Below are 6,000 nucleotides of genomic sequence, written 5' to 3'. Positions count from 1 at the left end.
ATGTAGTCTAAGAATCTATCAGGTATGATGTACGATTGGGGGAAGTAAGTACTAAGTGTTTTGGTAGTAGTAGTAATCTTATTGTACTCTGGCTGGTGCTAGTCATCGGTGCTCCTGCTACCCATGTCTTCTTTGCCGCCTGTCCTGACCGCTTGCCTGACTACAACTCTCACACTGTCTGCAGTTTCTGAACCTCGCCTTGGCAACTACAGCGAGCAAGTCGCACCAGTGGAGCGACCTGGTGGTATCCTGTGGCAGCAAGTCCAACCCGCTTTGCGGTGGACTCTGGTGAATACCGGGTGCCACCTAGGCTCTGCTCCCAGGTGTCAGCTTACGAGATCACTTGCGGTGGATCAGTGGGTTCACCACCCATCCTAACAGTAAGACCCGGCCATGGATCCCGCGAAGGTACCTCTGCCTGAAGAAGCTGACCTCGCCACCATCGTGGCTCAACAGACCCAGCAGCTTAAAGAGGTGTTCTCGTCTGGGGACTCACATTCAGTTTCATTAATCTGCCATTTATAAACATTTCTTCAATTAGATGTTATTAAAAAAAATGTTCCTGTGTGAAGATAATTTCTCATAAATGTAGTCATTTGGTCCCTTAGAAACGAGATAGCTTCCTCGGTTACGACCACCTCTGCTGGATGAATTGCACAAATAAACCAAATTGTTTTGCATATGAAATGTCCAGGAGTTACTGTATGTCCCACAGCCGTCCTGTGGTAATGATCGCTGAATCCAGGAGGTCAGGCAGGACTCAATAGTGCACATCTGGCCACCGCTACCAAAATGTGAGGTGGCTGTAACCGAGGAAGCTATCTCGTTTCTAAGGGACAACAAGGCTACATTTATGAGAAATTATCTTCACACAGGAACATTTTTTTTAATAACATCCAATTGAAGAAATGTTTATGTATGGGAGATTAGTGAAACTGAATGTGAATGCCCAGACGAGAATACCCCTTTAAGGAGCTTACCTCCATCATGGATCATGAAGTTATTAACCTCCCAGCAGCAGCAACCAGTTCCTGTGGCACCTTACACCAGTGAGTTCACCACCACCAATCCTGACAGCAAGATCCCTTCAGGGTACCCCTGTCTGAAGAAGCAGACCTCGCCACCATCATGGCTCAGCAGTCTCAGCAGATTGCCATGCAGGCCCAGCAGCTTATCCAACTTACTGCCAGTTATTAGCCACCCAGCAGCAGTGACCAGTTCTGCTGCTCCTTCCGCTACAGCAACTTATGTAGAACCCAGAATTACTTTGTCTATGCCCTCCAAGTATAACGGAAATGCCAATAGGTCAGCCTATTTTCTGGGAAAGCCTTGGCTTGGGCCACCCCTCTCTGGGACAGAAACGACCCAGTCACTGCCAACATAACCGTGTTCCTTGCTGAATTCTGGTCCATCTTCGGGGTACCAGCCCCGGCATCTTCTGCTGAGACCGCCCTGTTGAATTTGCCTCAAGTCAGTTGGAGACAGTTCAATTCCGCACTCTTGCCTCCAAGCTCTTTTAAGAAAGGACTGTCTAGTCAAATCAAAGACACACTGCCCGCACAGGATCTGCCATCTTCACTCAGTGGCCGTATAACCTTAGCCATACGGATTGACATCAGGTTCTCTGAGCGTCTGGAGGAGCAGGGCTAAGAAAACAGCCATTTGGCTCCCTCCCAAAGACCACCACTGCCTCCCTTTTTGTCCGCTGCAGAGGAGGCCATGCAGGTGGACAAAGCTCTGCTGTGCTAGACCTGAGCACTTGCTCAGGACCTGTTCACTCCGTCCACAGTGTCTGGGAAACGCAAGCAAACAGGCTTCCTGGGAGAGGCATGTGAAGGTGAGAGGAAAGCCTCTTCATGTCTGAACATTCCTGTCCTCCTCATTTCTGGGATAGGTAGAGAGTTTAAAGCTTCTGCCTTCCTGGATTCCGGGTCTGCAGAAAACTTCTTGGATTCTGCTCTGGTCTACCAGAACTATCTTCCTGCGGTCTGTCTTGAGAAGCCGCTGGTCATATTGTCTGTCACTTGGCAGATTCTCTGCAATCCGTTTCGGTACCGTACCAAGCCTCTCTGCATGAAGTTGGGGCATTGCACAAGGAAAAACTTTTGTTTCTATGACGTCTGTTCTACTGGGTCTACAGCGCCACGCTCCTGTGTTCAACTGGCAGACTGGGGAACTTCTTCAATGGAGACCTAAATGCCAGTCGCTCTGCCTGCTGGCATTTCATTCCATACCCACCATTACTTCTTCAGTGTCCTCCCCGCTTTAGATATGGACTTTGCAGATGCCTTCTTAGAGAAGAAAGTGGAGACTTTTGCCAGGCACATCTCCTCCACGGGGCACTTTCTGTGCTTGAAACCGCGGCTATGTCAGCCTATGTCAAGGAGAATCTACAAAAGGGGTTTATACGCCAGTCCTCTTCTCCTGCAGGTGCTGGGTTTTTCTTTGTGGGAAAGAAGGATGGCTCATTCCGTCCATGCATAGATTATCGCGGTCTTAACAAGATCACTGTGAAGAACTGCTACCCACTGCCTCTGATCACGGAACTTCGACCACCTACATGAAGCCAAGGTTTTCACCAAATTATACCTACGGGGGGTATCTCCCCGCATCCGCAAAAGCAACGAATGGGAGACCGCCTTCAATAATTGTGATGGACACTTCGAGTATCTTGTCATGCTGTTGGGATTCAATGTACTAGCCAGGAATTTAATGACATTCTCAGAGACCTTCTATATACCTGTGTCGTGGATATCCTGGTGTTCTCTGCTGAGTTCCATCAGTTTCATGTAGGACTAGTCCTCAGACACCTAAGGGCCAATCACCTGTATGCCAAGCTTGAGACATTTCTATTCGACCAAAAGAGTCTTCCTTTCCTCGGGTATATCATCCCTGACAAGGGACTACAGATGAATCCCACGAAATTGTCTGCGGTACTTCAGTGGCCTCGCCCAGTAGGACTTTGTGCCATCCAGAGATTTCTGGGATTCGCTAAATACTTCTGGCAGTTCATGCCGCAATTTTCCTCTCTCGTGTCTCCCATTGTGGCGCTAACCAAGAAAAAAGACAATCCTAAGCTCTGGCCTCCAGAGGCTAAAGCAGCTATCGCCAAGCTGAAGTTTGCCTTTGCCTCTGCTCTTGTACTCACTGAGTCTGATATGGAGAAACCATTCCTACTAGAGGTTGATGCCTCCTCGGAGCTGGTGCCGTTGTCACCCAGAAAGGGCCCAAAGGCCAAAATCTTACTTGTGGCTTCTTCTCGAAAACCTTCTCAGCTGCAGAGAGGAACTACTCCATAGGTGATCGGGAACTTCTGCCCATAAAACTTGCCTGGGAAGAATGGTGTTATCTTATGGAAGGAGCTAGTCAACCGGTAAATGCTTAAATCCAGTACAGGTTTGTTGGTCTCTCTTGTTCTTTTGCTTTAATTTCCTGATGTCAAAGCTGATGCCTTCTCTCATGCCTACGATGTTATTGGGGACAAACCAGCTCCTCGACATATCGTTCCTCCTGAACAGCTTGTTGTTGCCGTCCCTGTGGATCTACAACAAATTCCTCCTGGCAAGATCTATGTCTGACCTGCTATTCGGAAAAGGATACTATTTTGGGGTCTCATGTGGCTGGGCACCCTGGGGTGCAGAGATCTATCGATCTCATCTCTCCTTTCTACTGGTGGCCAGGTCTGGTCAAAGATGTACAAGACTTTGTGCGTTCCTGCACTTCCTGTGCCCGAAATAAGTTGTCATGTCTCAAGCCAGCAGGTCTGCTCCGCCACTGCCTATACCCAGCTTCCAATGGACTCACATGGCCATGGACCTTATTACGGACCTTCCGTCATCTTCTGCTAATACCATTATCCGGATGGTCACAGACCATTTCTCTAAAATGTCCCACTTCGTTCCACTGCCTGCTCTGCCATCAGCTCCTCGTCCATTTTGTTTCCAGGTTCTGGTGTTCTTTGTGCAAACAACAACAGGTAAAGCTGGACTTCTACTCTGCCTATCATCCACAGTCTAACGTGCTAGCGGAGAAAGTAAATCAGTCTCTGGACTGCTATCTATAGCACTTTGTTTCTGCTCAACAAGACGACTGGTCCATCCTGTTACCCTGGGCGGAATTCTCCCATAAATCTCTGGACTCTGAGCCTGCCGGTGCCACTCCCTCCTTTGTTGTTTATTGATGACATCCACGCCCACCTCTTCCTCTCTGTGTGCCTTCTGATGTTCCTGCTGTGGAAGAGTTGGTACAAGATCTCAAATCCATCTGGGAGTAAACTCGTCAGTCTCAACTTCAGGTGTCCGCCAGCACCAAGACCCAGGCCAACAAGGGTGCAAGGCCTCCCCCAGTCTTATCTTCGTGCGATAAAGTGAGGCTGTGTGCCAGATATATCCCGCTAAAGATTCCCTGTTACAAACTCGGTCTTTGTTTCCTGGGTCCACTCGAAATGCTGAAGTGCATTAATCCCGTGGCCTAAAAGCTTTGTCTTACTGCCACCATGCGCATCCCAAACTCCTTCCACGTATCCCTTCTTAGGCTCCTCCTTTTCCTGAGGCAGATTCCACTAATGTCTTTGAAGTAAAGGAGATCTTGGACATGAAGTCATTTAGAGGGATGTGGTTCTTTCTTGGAAGCCTGGAGACAACATTCTGGACCGCAGAGTTCTTCAAAGGTTCCTTCTAGCCAAAAAGAGGAGGAGGCCTATGGGGGGAGGGGTACTGTTACGGGTGGTCGTGCGACCTATGTCTCGGCTAGCGGGGGCGCACCAGTGTTTCCCTGTACGGTGGCGTCCCATCGCGGCGGCTGCAACTGTGTGCGTGCTGGCTCCTTGAAATTTAAAGGGCCAGCGTGCTGCTAATTGGTGTCAATTGATCACTGCCCTGATATATAGCCTGGCTCTTCCTTTGACCCTTTTGTTACTGTGGCTTTTGTGATTTTCCCATTGTGACCTCTGCTTTATTCCCTGATCTTGATTCTTTGCCGGCTGTCTTGACCGTTTGCTATGTTTCCAACTCCGCTCCTGAGCTGCCTGTCCTGACCTTCCTTCTGACTATGACTCTGATTCTGTCTGCAGTTTATGTACCTCGCCTTGACCACTAATTGTGATAATTGACCATCCCTCTAAGTCAGCGGTGGCGAACCTATGGCACGGGTGCCAGAGGTGGCACTCCAAGCTCTTTCTGTGAGCACCTGGGCCATCGCCCAAGCACACCAGACAGGACTCAAAGAGTTCCAGCAGTTCCAAGCCACTTAAAAGATGCTGCTTTCAGACATATTTTGATACTTACTACTCTACTTAGAACTTTAGGAAGAGGGAGAGATGAGTAGACAGGGCCGAAATATCTTTGGAGGACCTCCTGCTGGACCCACAATTCTTTGTGTACAGAGGGACACTAGAAGCTAAAATGAAGCAAATTTTTCATCTTTCTACTGTGTTGCTGTCCTCAGGAGGCCAATAAGATTGAAATTTGTTGAAGAACAGGGAGCCACAACTTACTGCTTTAACTTTTGGTTGGCTCCTCACAATAAATAAGGGGGGATTGGGTTGCAGTTCGGGCACTCGGTCGTTAAAAGGTTCGCCATCACTGCTCTAAGTTATAGAGAGCAATAAGCCAGAAAGATAAGGCATTTAAGGTGCTAAGAGGGCCCATGGAGAGTACGGGGCTTCTTAGGAATAACATGTTGAATTATGTAAATTCTCTTTGTAATGTCAAGAGTTTAATCCAGTAAGAGGTACAGCGCCACCTCACAACCACTAAGATAGACAAATCACCGGGTCCAGATGGCACACACCCCCGGAATCTACATGAACTATTTACCGTGATAGATAGACCATTATTTTTAATATTTGAAGATTCCCTGTGGACTGGGACCGTTATGTTCCACAGGACTGGTGCAGCAAATTTGGTACCAATATACAAAAAAGGATCAAAAAGCGATCCTGGAAACTACAGACCCGTGAGTCTAACTTCTGTTGTGGGGAAAATATTTGAGGGGTTTGTT

The sequence above is a fragment of the Engystomops pustulosus genome, chromosome 6 (genome assembly GCF_040894005.1).
Source record: "Engystomops pustulosus chromosome 6, aEngPut4.maternal, whole genome shotgun sequence".
Taxonomy (NCBI): domain Eukaryota; kingdom Metazoa; phylum Chordata; class Amphibia; order Anura; family Leptodactylidae; genus Engystomops; species Engystomops pustulosus.
The sequence above is the reverse complement of the archived record's forward strand: the minus strand, read 5'-3'. Positions refer to the sequence as shown.